The 21,706-nt window shown below is 43.6% G+C and overlaps 1 protein-coding gene across 9 annotated transcripts in view; it reads left to right on the forward strand.

The window, feature by feature from the left end:
* ZFHX3 (zinc finger homeobox 3) overlaps nt 1–21,706 on the forward strand; it is a 513,502-nt gene that overhangs the window by 158,543 nt on the left and 333,253 nt on the right. Inside the window, exon 1 of one of the 9 annotated variants that reach the window (XM_051805550.1) lies at nt 16,564–16,655. The exons of the other annotated variants lie outside the window; for them this stretch is intronic. The gene's annotated coding sequence lies outside the window, so the exon portion shown is untranslated. Of the gene's footprint in view, nt 1–16,563; nt 16,656–21,706 lie in introns of those variants that run through there. 9 annotated transcript variants of the gene reach the window in all.

Consider the following 21,706-nt stretch of genomic DNA (forward strand, 5'->3'; position numbering starts at 1 on the left):
CGCCGCTTGGGGTCCTCAGGTCAACCTCTTTAATTAAGTCTTGTAATGTTAAGAGTGAATTCAATACCCATCCTACCCTATCAGAGCTAACACTCTTTCCTGCACTGCTTTTATCAGCATGCCCAATTTTCCACCTGGAATTTGTTTTAACGAAGCCCAAATCCTATTTTGCCGAACGCTGGAGGCTGTGTGGAACATTCTGCCCGTGATTCCGTTAAGCCACACTCTGAAACTCGGGACAAACAAGCTGTAAGCTGCGTTTTGATGTCAGGTTAAGCTATTATGGTACAAATTGTGTTTAATATATTTTTAAATACTTTCTTTAATATTTTATAGGGTTTTTTCCCTATTGAATTAGCAGTAAAACAGCAGTGCTTCATATTTCAGATCTTTTTCCACCCTTTGGAGGCCTGTGTTCCACATGATCTGGTTACCAGCTGGACAGCCAGAGGCTGAGCACAAAGCAGCACAGCAGACTCAATTTCTGCCCTAGTGTTCAGCCAGAGTGTTTTTCCACAAATAAACCACTTTCTCATATACTCCCTTCCTAGTTTAATTCCACCCAAAAAATAGAGATGTTTCTTTCCTCCAACTTTTACTTCGTGGGCCACCGAAACCATAGAAATTCAGTACATGGGTTTTAATCTGTGAGGAGGATGCATAACTCACCCCATTTGCCCATTTAAATGTTCATTTAAATTACAGTTTCAGTTCTGTATGTCTCTTCTAAGATGAGCAGTTCTCTTAATTTCTCTTTATATTTTATTTGTTTAATAGTAACAGTGTGCTCGAAGTAGGTAAGAACTGTGGCATGACATTGTCAGGCTTCAACAAACATGAAAAGAAACGAGGTTGTTAAAATACAGGTTTGACTACAGTTGGATTCCCAGTAGTGACAGGCCCAAGAAGTGTAGGAGGGACATGTGAGAAATGGGTTTTGCTGTCTCTTTAAAAAAAAAAGAAGGAAATTAAAAAAGCCTTGGGAGATCTCAGCAAATACTGTCTGGCCAAAGCAAAGCATTGGTGTGCAGGTGGATCACCTCTGGTAAGATCCAGGTCAGCTCATGGAAGTGTGTCCTTAGAATTGGACTTTTCTCTTTCTCCCTTCCCCTTCCCCCCTGCTCTTTTCCTCCTTTTCTTTGCCCCTTCATTTAGAACTGACAGAGCTCAGTAGACTATGGAGTATTTGATGAGAAGCAGTGCCACACACTTACTATTATCTGCACTGACACAGGACCGCAGAAATTTGGTAAATAGCTGTTTTGTCACTAAAGTCAATGCACTTGACCCTGTTTACACACGGGGAGAGAATCTTTGAGTACGAAGTTGCCATTTCTGTAGTGATTTTTCAGAGTGAAGCCACACTTAATGCTCAGACTGGAGGGAAGAGGGGTGGTCTGCACGTGTTACACGTCCGGAATGAAATCCCATTTGTTCCCCGATGTAAACATTGGGGCGTCAAACCCTTGAACTCGTCTGGTTTCAGCACATTCTCCTCTTGTGATCATGGTTAATTTAATATAGTTTAAAATTAAAAAGTTAAATGAAAAGCTGTTTTTCTGCAGGCTGTTTTCCAAATTTTGCCAGTCCTCCTGTTTTTACTGTGCTTGTTCAATTAACCAACAGCCACATGTGTATGTGTGTGTGTGTGTGTGTACATCTGTTCTGGGCGGGGATGCAGTGTCTGAACACGTGTAGGAATGAAGTGCAGTTCCATATGGGCGAGGTGAGGGAGCCATGAGGGGGCCACCTGCTCTGACATGATGCTCCGTGTGTATGGCTGAGGAGGAGAGACTGGAAAACAATTACCTTCTCACATGGACTTGGTAGAGCAAAAGAACAAACTAAACTAATTTCAGCTAATTTTTCCCTTGGGATGGGAATGCATTGGCAGGATTGCCCTGTTTGCACAGCAGAGCGTGTGAAATAAATAGCATTAATAGTAATTCTATATAATTAATAAATTAGCAAAATTTTCCTGATATGTTTGATCTATACAGCAAAGTTTATTTTTCGTTTTCTAGTGAGAAACCAGGATGTCTTTGATTTTCTGTGGATACCTGAGGCACACAAAGCTCGTGGGCAGGGTGTCAATCAGAGGGTCTGGAGGTGGAGCACCAAGGGGTGGGTGCAGCACTGCCACTCCGTGCCTGCTGTCCCCATCACTGCTGCCCTCATTCCCAGCTCCTGCTATCTGCCCTTGAAGCCTCACAGAATATCCTGAGCTGGAAGGGACCCACAAGGATCATGGAGTCCCACTCCACCATGAAAGGTGCTGGCTCTTTACTGTGAGCAGCAGTGTTACCTCATGTTCATATTCATGTACCCAGAAAGACCCAGCTATTGCTTAGTGTCTACTTTTCTTTTTAACATACAGTTTTTTATATAAATACATCCAGTGAGGAACAGATTGGAAATATTTGCAGAACGCGAAGTTCTGCAAATAATTTGAGGTGTGAGTTTTAGCTGGCTCGGTGCTGATTCTCTGTGTGGACAGTCTCAGGGCAGGGACATCTCTGTGAGAGGCAGCTCACTCCGGTTCCCAGCGAGGTGGGATGTGCTGAAGGCACCGGGGCTGTCTCTGGGGCACTGGGGCAGCGGATCCAGGCACAGGGACATCGGTTTGTTCCAGGACACACTGCGGAGCTCAGGTAGTGCAGCCAGCTATGGGACAGACCAAGAGATTGATTTAGGCAGGATTTAAAGACCTGGGACCTGATCCTGGAGGGCCCCCATCAGCCCAACTTGTGCTGGTCTGGCAGTGGAAGCCTGGGCAGGTGGGATTTCTGTCGGCTCGGCAGCGGTTGGAGCCCAAGAGCTGTTGAAAGCACTTGAGCTGCACTGGATCTGGCTCCATTTATTCTTAATCCACCGCTCAGTAGAGTATCCACTTTACTTCTAAACCTCTTAGATTTTACTGGCCTGCATCACATCCTTGTAATTACTTGGACATGGGACTGTTCCTGTGGTTTTGCTGCACTTGCCTGAGAGCAATGCTGTGATGTTTCTGTCCAGCTGCCTTGCTGGTTTTCTCACAATTTGCCTGGCCTAACTGCAGTGAATTCCAGCTTCAACAGTACTGTCTAGATCTGCTTGAGAGTCAAGAGGGATGGGACAGATGAGCTTTCAATGCTGGATGTAATAGTAAGATTGATTGTTCTTGGAATTCCCAGACCTCTGAGCTGGGAGACAGGAATGGGGAGCAGAGTGAAGCCCCATAATCCAAGGAGAAATGGTCAGTGACCTGCTATGCTACTTAGACACACACAGGTCCATGGGGCTGGATGGATACACCCAAGGGTACTGAGGGAGCTGGTGGAAGTGCTCACAAAGCCACTTCCCATATTTTCCCAGAAGTCCTGGCTCACTGGGGAGGTCGCAGGGGACTGGAGGTGAGCAGATGTGACGCTCACCTACCAGAAGGGTCAGAAGGAGGATCCACAGAATTCCAGGCCTGTCATCCTGACCTTGGTGCCAGGAAAGGTTGTGGAGCAGATCATCTGGAGTTGCATCACATAGCACATGCAGGACAGCCAGGTGATCAGGGCCAGACAACATGAGTTTGTGAAACACAGGACCTGCTTGACCAACCTGATCTCCCTCCATGAGAAGATGCCCAGTGGGAAGGGCCGTGGGGGTGCTGGTGGCAATGGCTGAACATGAACCCAGGTGGACAAGAAAGTCCATGGTACCTGGCCTGTACCAGCCATGGTGTAGCAGCAGGACCAGGGCAGTGACCATCCCCTGTGCTGGGCACTGGTGAGGCACCTCCAATCTTGGGGTCAGTTCTGGGCCCCTCACTCCAAGACAGACATTGAGGGGCTGGAGCGTGTCCAGGGAAGGGCAACAGAGGTGGGGAAGGGTCTGGAGCACCAGGAGGGGTTGAGGGAGCTGTGCGGGCTCAACCTGGAGAAAAGGTGGCTCAGGGGGGACCTTCTCACTCTCTGCAACTCCCTGACAGGAGGGTGGAGCCAGGTGGGGGTCAGGCTCTGCTCCCAGGGAACAAGGGACAGGACGAGAGAAAATGGCCTCAGGTTGCACCAGAGGAGATTTAGGTTGGATATTGGGAAAATTTCTTCATGGAAAGGGTGCCCAGGCACTTGCATAGGCTGCCCAGGGCAGTGGTGGAGTCCCCATCCCTGGAGGGCTTAACAGCCATGTGGATGTGGCACTTGGGGACATGGGTTAGCGGTGGCCTTGGCAGTGCTGGGGGAACAGCTGGACTTGATGATTTTAAAGTCCTTTTCCAACCCAAAGGATTCAGTGATGTTCACAAGTGCTTGTGTGGAGGGTCAAAAAGCCAAGTTGTATCTCCTTTAGTGCCACTGCTCCTGAAGGACGGGTATGATGATTTAAATTTTGTCCTAACAAGTGTCCTTACAGAAAGCACCACTTGGAAACAAACTTCACAGATCCCTCGCTCCTTACCAAGAGCAAACTTGCTGCTTTTCATTAAGCTGTTTGATTGCTATCGAGCTCCTCGTGTCAGTGCCAGAGGCAGCCGGGCTTTGTGCTCTGCGCTGGGTAATTGTGCCGTTTCTGTGGCCCGCTTTGGAACAATGGCTCATAAAAATCTTAAGCAGCTATCACTTTTCATGGCTAATGAACTGAGGATCTGGGAATTAGATCCAGAGCCAATTCTTGGATTAAACCTTCTGAGCCCAAAACAAGGCTGTCTTCAGGAATAAAAAACAAGGCAGGGCCGCCGGAGCAGGGCACTACAGAGTGTGACCTTCAAGATGTGAGATAAGTGACCAACATGAAGGGTACAGCAAAAACTAATCAAGGAGGAGGGCTGAATACCAAAGGGCTTGTCGGAGAGTCAGCAATGCAGGCGAGGGGCAGGGGGGAATTGTTTGTTTTTAGATGTGATTTCTAAAAGGCTTTTTGAGTTTCAGAAATATTTGAAGTAAGTGTCCCTCAACATTCACATGCTGATCAGGGGCAGAATGAGTTTGGTGGCCTCAGTCTGCCCCGGTGGAGGGGAGCGGGAGAAGCCCCCGAACGGGCTCCGCGCACAAAGGAGGGAGTGGGCCGGTAATCCCGGGGTGCTGGTGGGTGGTCTGCGTTCAGGGGCAGCTCGGACGGCACATTTCATCCTGCAGGCCAAGAATATTTAGTACTTGCAGCCCAGAACCCGCAATCTCCTCTACACCCTGAAAGCCAAAGCAAATATCTGTACAAGGTATAGATTTCAGTGCTTCCTGGGAAATGAGAACGTTGAGAACAACTGGAAGAGTTGTAAATAGCGGCTTTAACAGGAAAATTCCAGAATGTGTTCAAAGTAAATTAGCTCCTGCCATGCTTCCCGCACCCCTCCTTCTGCCCCCCCCCCAGCCCACTTTTATTTGCTTTGAATTTCCCTTCTGCTCTCTTAGTTGACAGCATTTGCACTTATTTCTGTTAGGGAACACGGCCATTCTTTTTTATGGCAAGGTGAAAATAATTTTATTTTCATCACTTTTCCCCCACTCCTGTGATGGATTTACTTGAAAAAAAATAATGACGGGCTTCACAAACTGGCCTGACAGTTGTGATGCAGAGAGTGAGCTGGCTGAGCGGGGACAGTGAGGCATCTCTGTACCTATTATGGCAAAAATCGATAATGCTTTCTGTAAATTGCTCCTCCCAAAGGAGATGAACAAATGCAGGAGACAAGGGAAGCCATCATTCTGTATGAAAGCCCTGCACATTTGGACCAGTGCAATTATCAGGAAGGGCTTTTTTTCCCCTCTTTTCTCTCTCTTTTTTTTGGGGGGGGGGAGTGGAAAGTGAGAAAGAGCGGGATGCGAGAAAGGAAAGACTTATTTTTCCAGAAGTGTAAATTGAAGGCAGAGGTTCTGTGGCTTGTCCAAGCAGATTGCTTTGTGGGGCAAGGAAGGAAGTCTGATAATTTTTGGAAGTACTTGTACTCTTGGGATGTTTTTACCTTCCTGTAATGCATTCAGACTCCAGTTTTTCTGAGACAGCAGTTCTCTTTTCTCATCATCTGGAACCACAAGGTTCTGTTAATCCCCACCCATGTTCTGTTACCCTGAGTGGGAATTCCACAGAACACCAAGAACAGATTTTTCCTATTGTGGAGTCATATAAATTCTATATCAACTGGTATAAAAAGTCCTTAGGATCCCAATAGAGGAGCATGTGATGCCTTTGCTGCTATAAGGACTGGCTGAGGTAAAGTCATTATTTGTCCAGTAAACAAGGAATAACAGGAAATATGAGAGGACATTCCCTTTGTGAATATCTTTTCTTAAAGAAGACACAAACTGAGGTTATCCAGAATGGATATAATATACATTGGGAATGAGGGTCTTCATCACTGGGGCACTGTGTTATCACTCGTGTCATGTGAGGCCTTTGGCAAGTCCTGCAGTTTCACCAAGTCTCAACTCTCCCATCAGAGAAGTGAGTTCATAATGACACTTGTCTGTGTTAAGGTCTTCACTTCTTCAAACCAGACCAGTTGAGTGCTGATTCTGTCACTGATAGAATCTCCTCTGCCCAGCAAACAGAGCACCTGTTGTTGTGAGGACAAGTTGAGACCCTTCCTGCCTCTGAAAGAGAAGCTCCTCAGCAACGTGACAATAAAATACTAGAATTTGTACTGTTCTATCACCTTTCCCTTAGGGTGACATTGCTGTTTCAGTGAGAAAAACAGTGAAAATAGCACAGATGAATGAGGAGTATATCAGAGTTGTTGTTTTTTAACAGAGGTAGAAGATACAGAAGTGAGACTGAAGGCAGGTGCTTGAATTTCAAGTGCCCTGAAGTTCAGAAAGACTTTTCACAAAGACATATTCAGAAAGGGCATTCAGCAAGTTCAAAAAAAGCCATGGTAGGTAACAGAGTTCAGCACCTATCACCTTGAATTAAATCTGGAGTGAAAGGAGAGGCGCTGGTGGGAGACATTCAGCCCTTCAAAATGTGTCTCAGAGCTGTTGTCCCAGGAACACAGTCAAATGCTCAGGGATGTGTTGCCAGATGTGAGGAGTTATCAACAGCAGGACTTGGGAGAGCACAGTAAAGCTCTCACTGTGTGGGGTATGTTGAACCAGTGACATCATGTCGGAGGAGTTAAGCTGCTTTTCCAGTGCTAAGGAGGTGGATGTTGAGTGAAGATGGATAAATAGCAGGCAGAAAGGCCATGATGGAAAAAAGAAGGTTTTCAAGGGAGAAATTATTTATTCACATGGATTTCCTAAATTTAGTTTTCTAAGTTTGTAAGCCTTTCCTTTTTATTAATTTCAGTTTCTTTAGCAAGTGTTTTGTTCATGATTTCTAAGTCTCTCTTTGGAGGGCTAATAGTTGCTTCAGAGCTGGAGGAGAATGTGGGAATGAAAGCCGACATTGTCATTCCAGCAGAAGGTTTTGTTGGAGCTATTTCATGGTGTGTTAAAAACACAACAGCTGTTTACAGTTTGTGTGCATCTCCTGCACCCCACAGACGTGGTGTTGGTGGGAGCCTTTCTGTCCTGTGATCGGCACAGAAGGACTGATGAGCGTCTCATGTCGTGTTCTCAGAACCTGAGAAACAGCTTGAGTTTCTTCTTCCTAATACCTCTGGCATGGACTCGTGTTTGCTGGTTGGGAGATGTGTCGGATCAGGTTTCTGCCTTGGCAGAGAAAAGCCATGAGGAGAATGCCCAAGTGGGTTTGGCAGGGGAGTCAGTCGCTGTGAAGGGACACATTCCGTTGTTCCCACTGTTGGGAGGTTGAGGAACTGTGATGGAAGCAGGGAGTGAGGCCACTCCTCTAAGCCAGTGTTCTGTCTCCCTCTCATGGAAGGGAAGAGCATGGCTTTGCCATTTATGTGAGCACAGGAACAGAACAAGCAAAAATGATTTGCTAAAATCAATAATTCTCATGTCATCTTAATGCATCTAAAATATTTAAAGGAAATATGTTTAAAAGCTATTATTACGGTTTACATCTTACTGCAAGTTTTAAATAATGAATTTGAGAAATGCTCCTGGAAAAGAAGGGTGGTTCTCATAACCAGGAGGCAAGTCTGGGAACGCAGCGGGCTACAGGTCAGGAAAGGGCAACTGGAAAGGTGACATCCATCACCCGCTGCCAGCGGCGGGTGCCGGGGATCTGCCTCCGCTAGCAGTACTTATTCTTCTGAAGGGAAAGCCTTCTAAACAAGGCTGTGAATTGGTTTTCATGCTCGCATTGACAGATTGGGAAAGCAGTTTGTTCTACCAAATTTAACAATGATATATCATTATCACAACTTTGGGGGAAATCTATAAAATCAATAAGTTTGTAGCCTGAACAGGATTTGTATCGCTTGCTTGCTGTGCTGGTGTCAAAGCGTGAGCATATGGATTGAGTCACAGCCTGAGATCAATGGAATTTGTGGACAGTAAGCTCAATAACAAGCCCTTCTGAAAAGAAATAGATGTAAAAAGCAAATTTACTAGAGTATAAAAAAAAAAAGCTAATATCTTTTCCGTGCTGGCTGTAAAGTGCTGTTTGGCTGCCGTTGGCTGCTGGTACTTTGAAAGCTGTCTGGGGTATGTGCTCGCAATGCTGAGTGCTGCTCCCTGCTCCCACTGCTTCCATGCGTCGCATGTACAGTTGGATGCTTCTGTTTGTAGGGCTTGTATTAGGAAACTCGCCAAGAATAGGAGGAGGGGGGGAAAATAGCCCTTTATATTGTAAACTGAATAAAGAATAAAAACAGTCAGTGTGTCTGCTGGGGAAAGACCATGGTGGCTTTATTTACTTTGTACTGGCAGGGCTTGCTAATGGAGAAAAATAAAAAGGCATAATTAAATAGTTTAATGAATTCGCAGCTCTTTTGTTTGAGTGGGGCTGGGAATGCATGTTCCAGAGGGCCTCACAAAGAGCTCGGCTGGTAGTGAGTTAAAAGTAGGAAATCAGTCCTTTGAAGGCATTTTTATACTTCATTATCCCAGCATGTAAAATGACTTGTACTAAACGATTGAGGATTTTTTTTTTTCACTCTCTCTCTTTCTCTCTTCTTTTTCTAAACAAAGGAGAGCATCAGGGCGGCAGGAGCATAATTCCCCTCAGTGTCCTAGAGCCAATAGATCAGCTTGTCAGCAAATTGGTGGGCCTGTACTTATGTTTCAGTAAAATATAGGGCTCTGGGAAACTGTAGTGAACAACGAAACCACAAGCCAACCACCACAGAAACACACATGCTCTAAGAGATCCTGGGGGAACGGGGATGATAACACCTCCCTTTTCACCTCAGTACTTTGCAGTAGGCACATATTCACTTTTAAAGGGTTTTTGTGTGTGTGTATGTGCAGTAAAAAGAATAACGTTACATTTTTCCCCCCAGGTTTTTTATTTCTTTGTTGTTATGGATGAGTAAAGCGGGATCAGTGAGGGTGGATTCCCTTTCTCACGGAACGCCAAGTGATTTTAATGCAAGGATTTTAATGAAAGTAGTAGCATTCGTGAGTCCTCCTCAACTAGTGTGCACACTGGGTGATCGTGAAGGTGGAAGGATGGCCTGTCCTGCAGAGCCAGGGACTGGGACAGCTGGCACTGTGCCAGGCAGGGACTGGCTTGGCCCCACATCCCTGTCCCAATGTGTGCCCTCTACTACACATTTGCCATTGACTCTGGCTTTTCAGAGCTTGGTCCTTAGTCTCCACATCTCCAGCATCCCTGGATTATTCTGTCCTCAGGGTGTGGAAGGGTAGACGGTCCATCTCACACCACTCTCTTGTGGGAATCAACTTTGAGTCACTGCTCGTTGTTGTTGTGCTGGTGTTAATGGTGTGACCCCCTGCACTGTAGGGACACCTCAAGTCTTCCTCAACCTAATGAATTAATTTCATTAAAAGAGAGAGTATGTTGCAGTGCTGAGTGAGAATATGGGCAATTTCTATTAAACAAGGTGGCAGAAGTGGATGTGGCACTTTGGGACATGGCTTAGTGGTGGCCTTGGCAGTGCTGCATTAACGGTTGGAATTGAGGAGCTTGGAAGCCTTTTCTAACTTAAATGATTCCACGACTTTATGATTAGTCATTGTGGCCATTTCTGGTATGGACACAACGAGGAGGTCGTTTCATGCAGTGGAGGAGAAGCCCTTTGAGAATAAATACCTTTACAACCAAATGAAGGTTTTGCCACTGCCATCCTTGGGCAAAGCCACCGGCTCTGATGTCACCTGGCAGCTGGAGCTGGTCACACTGTGTGTGTGAGCCAGCTGCAAGCAGCAGGGAGCTTCCCTCCAGGACCTCACCTGGCCCACGGATGGGCATTTACAAAGCATTCCCTGGATTTTACAGCTCGAGTTTGCTTATAAACAACACTAACTGTTTGTTTCTTGTTAAAATTTACCTCATAAACAAATTTTACTGCCTTAGTTCCAGGCAATAATTGTTTAATCCTGACTTTCTCATCCCTGTAACACGGTGACTGTAAAGCTGTGGTTGGCACTTTATAGAATTTCCCTGTGCTCTCTGCAGTGGCCGTGGTGCCACGTGCTGCTCACAGGGACATTTTGTGCCCCCCGTGCAGGGGGACGGTCCCCCTCCCCCCGAGGAGGCTCTTAGTGGGAATGACATCAACCAACTGCAATGCTTTGCTCTGCCTGGAAAGAATTAAAACAGGGAAAATATCAAAAGAAACCCAAAAGTCCAAAATGAAAGCAGCCTCCTGTTTCTGAAGTTTAACTTTCTGAGGTACCACTGAAGCTGTACCGTTTATTTACAGCCCGTGGCTGTCTCTCGTCCTTCTTGCTGAGTAGCAGGGAAACGCCGTGGAAGTGACTGCTTATATTGATTAGCAAGACAAGAGAGAGTTAGAGACCCTCAGCACTGCCACTTACAGTGGGCAGGAAACCCAAATTGACCAGTAATAAAGTGTTTGAGGTTGTACGAGGCGGCTCCTGGGGAAAGGCCTTCTCGGAGTGGGGATGCTGGGGGTGGAAAGCTGTCAATTCCCCGGGTTTGATGAGGACTAAGTGAACGAGCTCTTAAAGTGGCCGTTAAATGGGAGAGAAAACACGCCGGGCTGGGCTCCCTCTGCAAAAGTATTTTTGCAAAGTTGGAAGGACGGATGTTCTTGGGTCCATAAATAAGCACTGCCGTCAGCAAGGAGTGCAAGCTTGGGCTTGGATTTTCTCTCCTTGTTGTGGCCTCCACTTACAGACAGGAGAAAAGTGAAAACATTGTTAGTCCCCCAAATAGCAATAGTGTAAAAAACTTAAATCCTTGCTGCCATATAGAGTGAGGCTGTATAAGGAACACAGAAGGCCAAGCCAAAACTGCTTGGGCCATCACAGGCCAAAACAGCAGTGAGGTTTGAGCTCAGTGAGCAATTAAAAGCTAAGAATAATCAGTAACAGTGGAAGTCTTGTGGCAGTTATTGGGAATTATTCAGACCTGAAACCTGAATAATTACATAAATGGAATCTTTTTATCAAGTGCAAACTATCCTAGTGCAGAGGGTGGGTGTCAGATATGAGACCACCTTGCAGCTTGCCATGAATGAGTATAAAAATACAGCAGAGCACATTGTGATAAAACCAGAGAGGCCGAGTCATCAAGTAAGAAGCAAGATGTATCAAAATAGGAAAAATAACTTTACTAGAGAACAATAGAAATGGGAAAATAAAAACTGAATCACCATTCAGTGGAGAGCAAAGAGCATTTTGAGACAGCCAAATGTTTCTGTATCCTCCTCTTCTGAAGGTGGCCCGTAGGACAGCAATTATTAATTAATGCCATTGCCAAATGAGTGAGATCTGAGTCCTGAAGAGAGAAGAAGCAGGTTAAAGTGTCCAAGACAGCTGCTGTCAGAATTATTGCTTTCAAAACTCATTAAAAGAACACTCAGAGCCAAAATAAACTCAGAACTAGCAGTGGCTGGTTTTGAAAACTTGTGCAGGGAAGGCGAAATCCTGGAAGATAGTGCAGTGTCCTGAGTTTAGACAGGAATTGTAGACCAGTCAGGTAACCTCCAGTTCCTGCAAAAACTCTGGAAAAAATAAGCAAACTATTTGTGAGCACTTGGAAGATGACAAGGGAAGGAATTACAAACATGGACTTGCCAGAAAAAATTTCTCGGCAACACGACAACTTGTGCAGCAGCATAACAGGTGTGGGCAGGGAGGGAGCAATCGCTGCCACATATCGTGAATTTAGGGAGAGTTTTGACACTGCTCACATGACTTTAGTTCTAAGCAAGCTGAGGAAATTTGGTTGAGATGAGTGTAGGTGTACAATGGGCTGAAGAATCATTTTTAGGACAAACTTATCACTGTCAGAACGGAAGGAGGTATGAACTGAGGTTTGGCAGGGGTCTGCCTGACCCTGGGTCACTGCAGTGTTTGCTCTAAGGAGCTGAATCACAAAATAGGAAATATATTTACCGAGCTTTCAGACACCAGAAAGCTGAGCTAGAGAGTACATTCAGGGATAGGAGCACAACTCAAAGTAGTCTGACAGGTGGGGGTGATGGCTTGGCAAAAACTGAATTAAATTCTGTGGAGACACCTCCAAGATCTTAGGGAAAGTTTGGGATGTGCACCAAAAATGTAATGTGTTAATAGTAGTAATTTCTTGGCCAACTGCCCTGACGGTGGATTCAAATCTCATGTCATCCTTCTACTGTGAGAACTGAAATTATTTCTACCTGTGTCCCTCCAGTCTGGTTTTGTTTGTTCATTTAAGAGTAAAGTCTAACATCTTCCACAAATCCTCTCGAGATCCTTAAATCCGTGTGTTGCATGAAGCCATTCAGTTAGAGACAGTCAACAACACTTCCTTATTATTAATTTGTTACAGGCAAAATTCCATCTCTGTTTTTATGATGTTTGTGGTACTGTGGACGTTCCCGCTTTTCCCCTTCACTGCCCCCCAAAAGCTCACTTCAGCAGTATGAAGTGAACCATGCTCAGAGTGTTATTAAGTAATATTCCTTATTACCAAAAGCACAGGGCTCCCTTTAATGAGAGCCTTAATGCTCCCAGCTCATGTCACTGTCTGGGGAGCCCCTTTCCTTTGTCCATAATGAGGAGCTCCTCATTTGCACTGTCCCTGAATTTATGGAGGGACAGGGAAAAAAACTTCGATTTATTATGTCTTAAATGAACTACTCCCAAAGCAAAAACAAAGAGGGCAGTAAACTGGTGCCTCTGCACTATATAGTTTGATTTTTATGGAGCTGTATCGTGATGTTGTGCCTCACCTAAGCAGGGTGAGCACGGGCTATAATTACCTCTTGTGAACCCCATTTTCTGATAACCTCCCTGGCCTCTCCCTCTTCAGGGTGTTGAATCTGTCAGTTAGGGGATTTTATTTGTTCTCACTGATGGAGCAGGATATGGTTAGAAGCAATGAAGCTCATTTGATATCTCATTTACCTGAAAAAATGGGGCTTGCTCCCTGAATTTGAAACAGGAAAAGCATTCCTGTTCTGTGGATTTTACTCTGCTGTGCTTCAGCAATTCTTTCCCTTAATTCTCTCTCCTCATGTTCATCTTCACCTTCTCCTGCTCCAGCTGCACTATCAGTTCCCTTCTTTGGCAGATATTACTGCATTCTGTAAGAGTTAACTAAAAAGAAAACAGGCTTTAATTGATGAATCCCAGTTTTAGAAAAAAGGGCTTAAAGGTCAAAGCCTTCCTTTGTAGAGGGAATAGCCAGGCAGTAATAGCTGTGTTCCTGGGCTGAGATAAACCCACCGTCTCTTGTGCAGGATGAATTGACATAATGGTGCTATTCCTTGCTTTTCTGACTTAGGGAAAAATGTACTAATTCCCTGAAGTTTTATTATAATTTAAATTCTTTACAGGAGTGTTTTGGATAAACACACAACTGTGTCTTCGGTGTGATCAATTTAAAATAAAATTTGAGGTGGAAGAAGGTTTCATGACAGGGGTTTGGTTTGGTTTTCTTTTGACTTTGGCTCACCTTATACTCCCTTGTATTCTGAAATGGGAGCCACCTAAAACATATTTTTCATGTAGATAACAGCAATCTAGAACTGTCTGTCTAACCTGTGACAAAAAGCAGAAATCAATAATAAATGATCCGCTGCCTTCCTGGTTTTGCCATGTGTGTGAGTGTTTTCTCTGTAGTTCAAGGGTTATAGAAATTACAGTCGACAAATCCCAGCTACAAGTAACACTTCTAGCATTTTGCATAAAGTCTTAAAACCTTTCTATTTATTTCCTTTCCTGCAAGAGTCAAGTAAGAGGCTTTTACACACCAAAGGAAGGTTTTTTTAGACTTAAACTTCAGAATATTTTCAATATCTGCAACATTATCTTTTGAATAATAATTACGTCTTATATTAAATTATAAGACAGCAGGATTCAGGATTAGATCTCTGCATATTATTCTAGTGAAGGAAATTATGACAGGGGTCATTTTTTAGAATTATGTAGGAGGGTAAAAGGTCCCAGGCAGCATTAGAAGGGAAGGCGTTTATAATTAAATTGTAATTTAGGCCTATGATTTATAGTTTTCTCAATGAAAAATTTGGTGCTGGAGAGAGATCCTAGGAGGAACTTTAGTGAGATACAACTTAATGAAATAATAAAAAGAAAAATGATTCTGGAATAGACTGTATTGCAGTGGTCCCCGTTCGGATGCTGCAGTGGAGCTGCTGTGCTGTCACGGCTTCCCTTAGAAACTCTCTTTTTCAAGGAGCTTATTTCTAGGCAGTAAAGCGTGGTTTAGTCTGAAACATGGCATGGAGGGTTTCAGATCAAAGTGATTTTCACAATATATACATATTTTTAACTCGTTTAGCTCATTAAAACTTAGGGAAGTGTTCTAAACCATACAAGTTGTCAGTTCAGGACAAACCACTGGTTCTTTTTGTTATTGTTAGTCATGAGATGCAAGAAAACTGTGAGCCTTGTTCTTCTTCATAATGTGTAAAGTCCATTAGAGTGTGGATGCTGGAAACCTGCTCAGAAATAGCACCCACTTATCTAGAAATAACTCATTTCTGCCTAATGTACAGAGTGGTTTGGAGTTCAGTATTACTCTGTAGAGCAGAATTAAAGAAGGAGCATTTTTGTAATTATTTTTATTAATTAATAGGCTAAACTCCTCCCTGCCATGATGAAGAATGATTCTACTGGCAGGAAAACATTAATACAGAAAGGTTAAGTGATTTGCCAAAGGCCATTGAGGCAGTGAGTGCCTGATCTGACCCCAGGAGCCATCTCTGACTTGACTTGTCGGGCAGTAAAACTCTGCTGGACTGGTTTGCGTGGTGGCCAACAGCGAGGTGGGTTAAACCACATTCAGGCTAGGAAGGACTAATTTTCATTAAAAATGACTTTAAGAAAGGCTGTAGGTTCAGACATTGCTTTCTGAACACCATGTGCTTGTGCAAACTCAGCAGTTGTTCTGACAATTTGTTTATTCACTGGTCCAAGTTGTAAAAATATCCTTTTTCTTTTCCCTGCAATTACTTGAATTTTGTGTAAAGTTGTAGAAAGTCACTGGGCAAGTTTAGTGTGTGGGTTTCAAGATCTCTTCCTGGATTTTACTACACTCAGATTAAGGCACTGTATCAAGCCTTCTGATACTTAAATTTTTTGTAGTAACTTTGAATGCAAATAAGAACGTGATTAAAATAAACATACTTAAGCACCTTTTGAAATAAATGAAAGTGTTGAAATTGTGTCTGGACAAAGCGTGACATTCTTCACGTCACAGAAAGATGGGAAGGTGACTTAAAAATACCATATATGGAACTTGAAAAGGGAAGAAGAGAAGGATCCTGAATTAGGGAAATTCTCTCGTGTTCCCCCTGGCAGGGATTGCTGAGGGCACAGGAACTCACTGCGTGTGCCAGAAGGGGCTGTAAGGGACAGGTGGGTGACCTGGGGGACACAAACCCTGGGGAGCTGAAGAGGCAGCGGAGCTGAGACGGGCAGTAACTGCTTTTCTAACCATTGATAATACTTGCATTTTAAACATTCAGTTGAAAATTATCCAAATATCTGTTTATTCAACACAGTGCACAGAATCCTCCCAAATATCCAGATTTAATGAGAAAACAATCGGCTTTTTAAAGACTTTGTGTTCCCATAAAGAATATTTAGGAATGTTAACAAATAATGTTGTAAGTTGGGAAAAAAAAAGAAGTCTTAATAGCACTGATTATTCTGTGTTTTCTGTGTAAATAACGGATACTTTCAAATTTATCTAAATAAAGAAGTTATGTCACAGGCTCTAGAATTTCCATAAGAGCTATTTCTTATTTCATTGTGTCAAATTAAAAATAAAATACAGAATAGCTTTTATTTTATTTCCTTTTTCCAAGCTAACCTGAAAAAGAAGAGGTTAAGAACGATACCTGAAAAAAGGGATGTTTCACCCTAAAGAGGAAAACAATTTATTTACAGAAAATGATTTTTTTCCCCCCTGTAATTTTGTGAACGTTTCTCGCAGTAACTGTTGATTATGGAAACATTTAAGTCCCGGCTTTCTCCTCGGTCCCTGTCCCTGTCCCTGCCCCTGTCCCTGTCCCTGCTCCCGGAGCGCTCCCCGAGCCCAGCGTTGTCCTCTTTGTGTGGCGGCGCCGCGATCGCCCTCAGTGACCGCGACTCGAAGGAGCGACCCCTTTGTTTAGGGAAAGTCGCTTCGGTAATTAGAAACAGCGAAGGGTGTAACAAACACTCCAGAAAATGAGTTACAAGGTGTGAACGCGTCTTTTGTTTCACAGAGTGTCATTTCCCTCACGGCGAAGCCCCGGGTGAGGCTGTGCCCGGCCAGGCTGTGCCCAGCCCTGCGCTGACCGGGGGCCGTGAGGGGCCAGGACAGGCTGTGGCCCCGTGACAGCCCGAGGGCTCCAGAGTCAGTCTGTGCTTCCCTTCCCTGGGCACCTCAGCCAGAAGCTGTTGCCCTTCACTATTAACAACTTTGCTTTTTACATTTTACTTTTTACTTGCTGCCACTGTTTACACGGGTCTGAAGTGACAGGATGAGAGGGAACAGCTTTAAACTGAAAGAGAGTAGGTTTAGGTAAGATATTGGGAAGAAACTCTTCCCTGTGAGGGTGGTGAGGCCCTGGCACAGGTTGCCCAGAGAAGCTGTGGCTGCCCCATCCCTGGAAGTGTCCAAGGTCAGGTTGGACAGGGCTTGGAGCAATCTGGGATAGTGGAAGGTGTCCCTGCCCATGGCAGGGGGTGGAACCAGATGAGCTTTAAGGTCCCTTCCAACCCAATCTGGGATCCTGTGATTTGTATTTTGACTCCTTTGACTTCCATGACTCTCACCACCACGAGGCCATTCTGATGCCGCTTTCCTGCTCCTGTTCTCCCCTCAGCCCCAGCCTTGACATTAATTAGGAGCACACAAATGTGTGACAGGGGAGTCTGTGCTGTTGTGGGCTCTGCCAGGGCCGTGGCTCCAGGGGGGCCAGCCTGGCTCTCTCAGAGCCTCAAGGAAGGTTGGGTGGGTACAGGGGACAAAGGACCCCGAGGAACAGTCCTGGTGCCAGGGGTCTCTTGGGGGCCGTGGGAGGGCAGCTCCATCCTCGTGGAGAACAGGGAGAACACCGGAGCCCAAGGCATTTACCCCCAGGGTGGGCAGGGACGGAACCATAGGGGTGTTTGGTGTAGTAAAGTAGGCGTTCACTGCTGTGAGGGCTCCTGTGTGAGTGGGAGAGGCTGGGACTGAGATAGTGCCGAGGAAGAGGAGCGTGGGCTCCATGACGAAGCACGTAAATGCCTCTTCAGAACCCAGGATTTTTCCTGCCTGTGCCGCTGGCTGCAGACAGTGCTGGGCAGGTCACTGAGCCCTGGTGCTGAGCTGCTCTCACTGTCTGGGCACAGCCCGCAAGCGGGGGTGAAAAATCACTGCTGTGAAAACCATTCTAGGAACGTATTAAATGCTGTGAAATGCTGTGCTTCGAAGAAAAAAAATCAAGTCTTAGGTGGCTTACAGTGGATACCCAAAATTAATAGACATATTTGACCTTAATCTGTCTTCCTGGACAAGTTTAATTATAGCAATTTCTTAACTTCAGCTCAAGCTCTGGTTTTAGAAATGTTAGTGTTCGTTGAATGTGTGGGGTTTTGTATTTAATATCACTGTGTTTTCTAAGGAAAAGCAAAAATCTACAGAAATTGACTGGAGTGGAATAACCCAGGACTTTGGAGATGCCCCAGATTAATTCCTAAATAAATTATTGTTTCTGAGATGAGCTCAAATTGGGGGCAAGGAGAAGGAAATTAGAAATACTGTTTTAGAGCCAAACTTAAAAGGGATTTTTTTTTTGAATGATTTTATTCCCTTTGTGATCACAGCCTGTCCTGGCAAGAATCTTTCAATGTAAACCATTGGGTATGAGCTGATGATTAAAACCTGACGATCTACATGTTGATTTACACCAACTGGAGTTGGAGCTTTTTTTTTTAGCCTTTATTTTTTTGTCTTCTCTAACTTAAACAAAGATGTAAAGGTTACGATACCACTGTGTAATTTGAAATATAAATATTTGAAAATGCAATATGTGCTACCACTCAGTAATATGGTATGTAGTAGTAGTACATCCTAATATGTACTATTAGTAGTACTAGTAATGTAATTACTTCAGCTTTTTAGTGTTCTTTTCTGTACCTCAGTCCTGCCAGCAGCATCATGAAGGACCTTTACTCTGCCCCTGAGGAGCTTCAGACACCACAACTTGCAGAACTGTACAGAACTAATGACTGATAGGAATGAAAGCTTTGGGTCTACCCTGGTTTTTCTTAGATGTTGTATAAAAATGCATTTCTGATTTCCCAGAAATTTGGAAAGAGATGTTTTATCTCTTACACGATGGGTACCATTTTAGCATGTTTTACTCTTTCTCTGTTTACAAGAAAAAAGCTGAAAATGCAGAATTTTAGACACAAGCAGCAGTTTTGCATCTCTGTATTCATAAATTTGACACCTTTCATATGAAATAATTTCAAGTTTTCTGTTAAAATTGAAAGAAACCACCAGTGCCTTAGATTGAAGCCTCTGAGAAGGCGGTTTTGAGCCATGCTGATGGTGTAGAAAAACTCCTGGGTTATATATAAAAAAAAAATTAAACTGTTTTCCTCTTTCTTTCTATAGGTCTGGTTTTGTGAGTGAGATTCTAACAGAGCAGAAGGACTCGTTGCTTGAGTGCACTTACTTTAGTTCCACATCTTCCCCAACTCCAGGAACTTGAACTTGTCATTATCAGCCCCAGAAGGTCAATGCATTACCCAGGGTAGCAGCTCTTTCATGTGGCCTTTCTGAGGAGGGAAAAAACAGCTTTTAATCTTGGCTTTTATAAAACACTGTGTGTACTGGATACATCCTAACTTGTCATTTCCTCGTGTGTTTTAGTGCTGGGGGAGATCTGGAGATGCTTTGTGATGCCACACAGATACACACATCTGCAAAAGGCCTAATCTGAAGTGAATCTTCTATAAATAATAAACAACAAATAGGTTCCTTTTAGTTATATTAGCCCCAAAATAGGTCATGTACATTTGTTTTAAATGCAAACTTAACAATAAAGTAAATTCCCTAGGTGGAGAATTTGATGTGTTTGTGCAAATTTTCTGGACACAGTACAAAAAAAAGCCAACACCTATATTTTACCATTTAAAATATTTATACTTTGTCTCTTAAAGTCCTCTGTTTGAAATACTGTTTATAATAAACTCCCTATGAGAGAACTAAAGTCACAGGTAAACACTTGCCATTTGTTACTTAAACACAAAGTAATCTCTAACTTTTTAAATAGAAACTTAGTGTTTTCCATTGCTACTAGAAAAACTGTCACCTTTGCCACCCTCCTGCCTCCAAATAATCTGACTTTTCACTTCATGGTCCACATGATGTTGGGGCTCCATGGGCTTCTCAAGGAAGGTGGTGTAGGAGAGCGAACCTTGTGTCCTTAGGCTTTGGCTCTGTGGGCCCTGTGCCTCCTCTGGAAATATTAATATCATTTCCAAATAAAAAAAGGCTGCAGGGACTGCCCAGGCAGTTCTGTTAGTGCTCCCCCAAATATAAACCCGAATATGTTAAAACTCTGTGGGTAATAGCAAGACAAAGGAAGGAATATCTGAGAAACAGGTGATTTATTGTGGTTGTTTGGAATTAAAATGGCTATGACACCTCTTGTAATTTTCATACAATATCTGACTAATGTAGCGGTGTTTGAGTTTTAATTGGCATCTTTAAGTGCTTCTGCAAGACAAATAATACATATAGGATGATTCTCAGTAGAATCAGACAAAGGTAAAATGCTAAAAATTGTAGTGCCACATTTTCCATCTCGTGTTCTTCGTGGAGCGAGGCAGGATCTGAAGTTCTGTGCGTCACCCATTGTAACACACATAATTTCTCCGTCCCTATTCATTTTCATCCCTGAGATGCATTGTAAAAGTGTAAATCCATCACTAGATAATTTTCAGTTCCATTATTTACCAAAATGAATAGTTAAGCAAGTCATTGTTATTGGTGGGACGCTATTGTTGTTTCGCAGAGATAGGGCCTGCCAAGGGCTTGAGTGATGTGCACTTGAGTGTTCTTTCAAGATCCTTGTACCTGTTTCATTTGGGAGGAGTTTCACTCATGTAAAATCAAACAGAAACAATTTTAGTAGCCTCTGAAAAGAGAAGAAGGGAAAATGGATATTAATGAACTATTTAATATTCTGCTGTGGCAGAGATGCAGTGATTTTGCTGTTGACACTTTTGCATGGAATTAAAGAGATCTGGTGGTTGTTTTACTCATCTGTCTTTGTTCCTGAAAGACTTTTCAGTGTCATCAGATTTGGTTTTGTAACCTGAGAGAGATTTTACAGACACGCAGACAAGAAAAAAAAGCGCTTCTTTTTCATGAAATTCATTGGTATTCAGAACATACCCCTTTGATGAATTAGAAATTTTGGCTAAAGCTTTAATGAGATTTTTATTTCCTGAACTTATGTTGGAAAATGTGTGAGCTGCACGATTCACAATTCTGAATAAAGGTGGGTTTAGTTTTTTTGTTCAAGAATATTTCTGGCTCATTATTGCTCAGTATTCTATTGATTTGTGAGTTGAGAAGTTCACGGGGGAGGTGGAACAGTTTAGAGCTACAGATCTCTACTTTGTGACACAGGATGTTGTGGGGAGCAGAGCCTTTGGTTCCTGGATGCAGGAGAACCTGGGGAACCTCTGACAGATGAATCTGCAGCAATAACTGTCTCCTGTTGTTTGTCCTTCGCCTCTTTTAATTCCAGCATTAGGCAGTACCTGAAGTTCCCTTGGAGTTTCCAGCTGCTGCTCCTCTTATGGTGTGTTCAAGGTCCTGAACTGTGAATGTAGACAAGCACATTTACATACTTGCTGCATAAATGGAACTAGATAACCATTTGTATTTATTTCACGTTTAGTAGAATCTTTCATTGTGTGGCTGGTTGTTCTGGACAAGTGGACAAGTGATTTGGGAAGCTTTCCAGAAGCTGTCATTGAGTGGTCTTTGGTTTTATAACCTCCCTTGTTTTCCAGTACTGTGCTACTCACAAGTATTCTCATGACTCAAACCCATTTGATTCATATGACTTACCACATTTCGAGACTTACATGTGTTCCAATATGTTAAGAATACTAAGAATTTTCCAAGTTATCATTGTACTTTGTCCTTTAATTTACTTAAAATCAAAGTTTTTCAGGGTCACAATACTTACAGAAATGTTTTGGTGTTGACTGAAAAGAAGGGTGTATGAGTATATAGGCTC

The sequence above is a fragment of the Manacus candei genome, unplaced genomic scaffold, assembly GCF_025592945.1.
Source record: "Manacus candei isolate 608988 ecotype Guabito, Panama unplaced genomic scaffold, ASM2559294v1 h1tg000065l, whole genome shotgun sequence".
NCBI lineage: Eukaryota > Metazoa > Chordata > Aves > Passeriformes > Pipridae > Manacus > Manacus candei.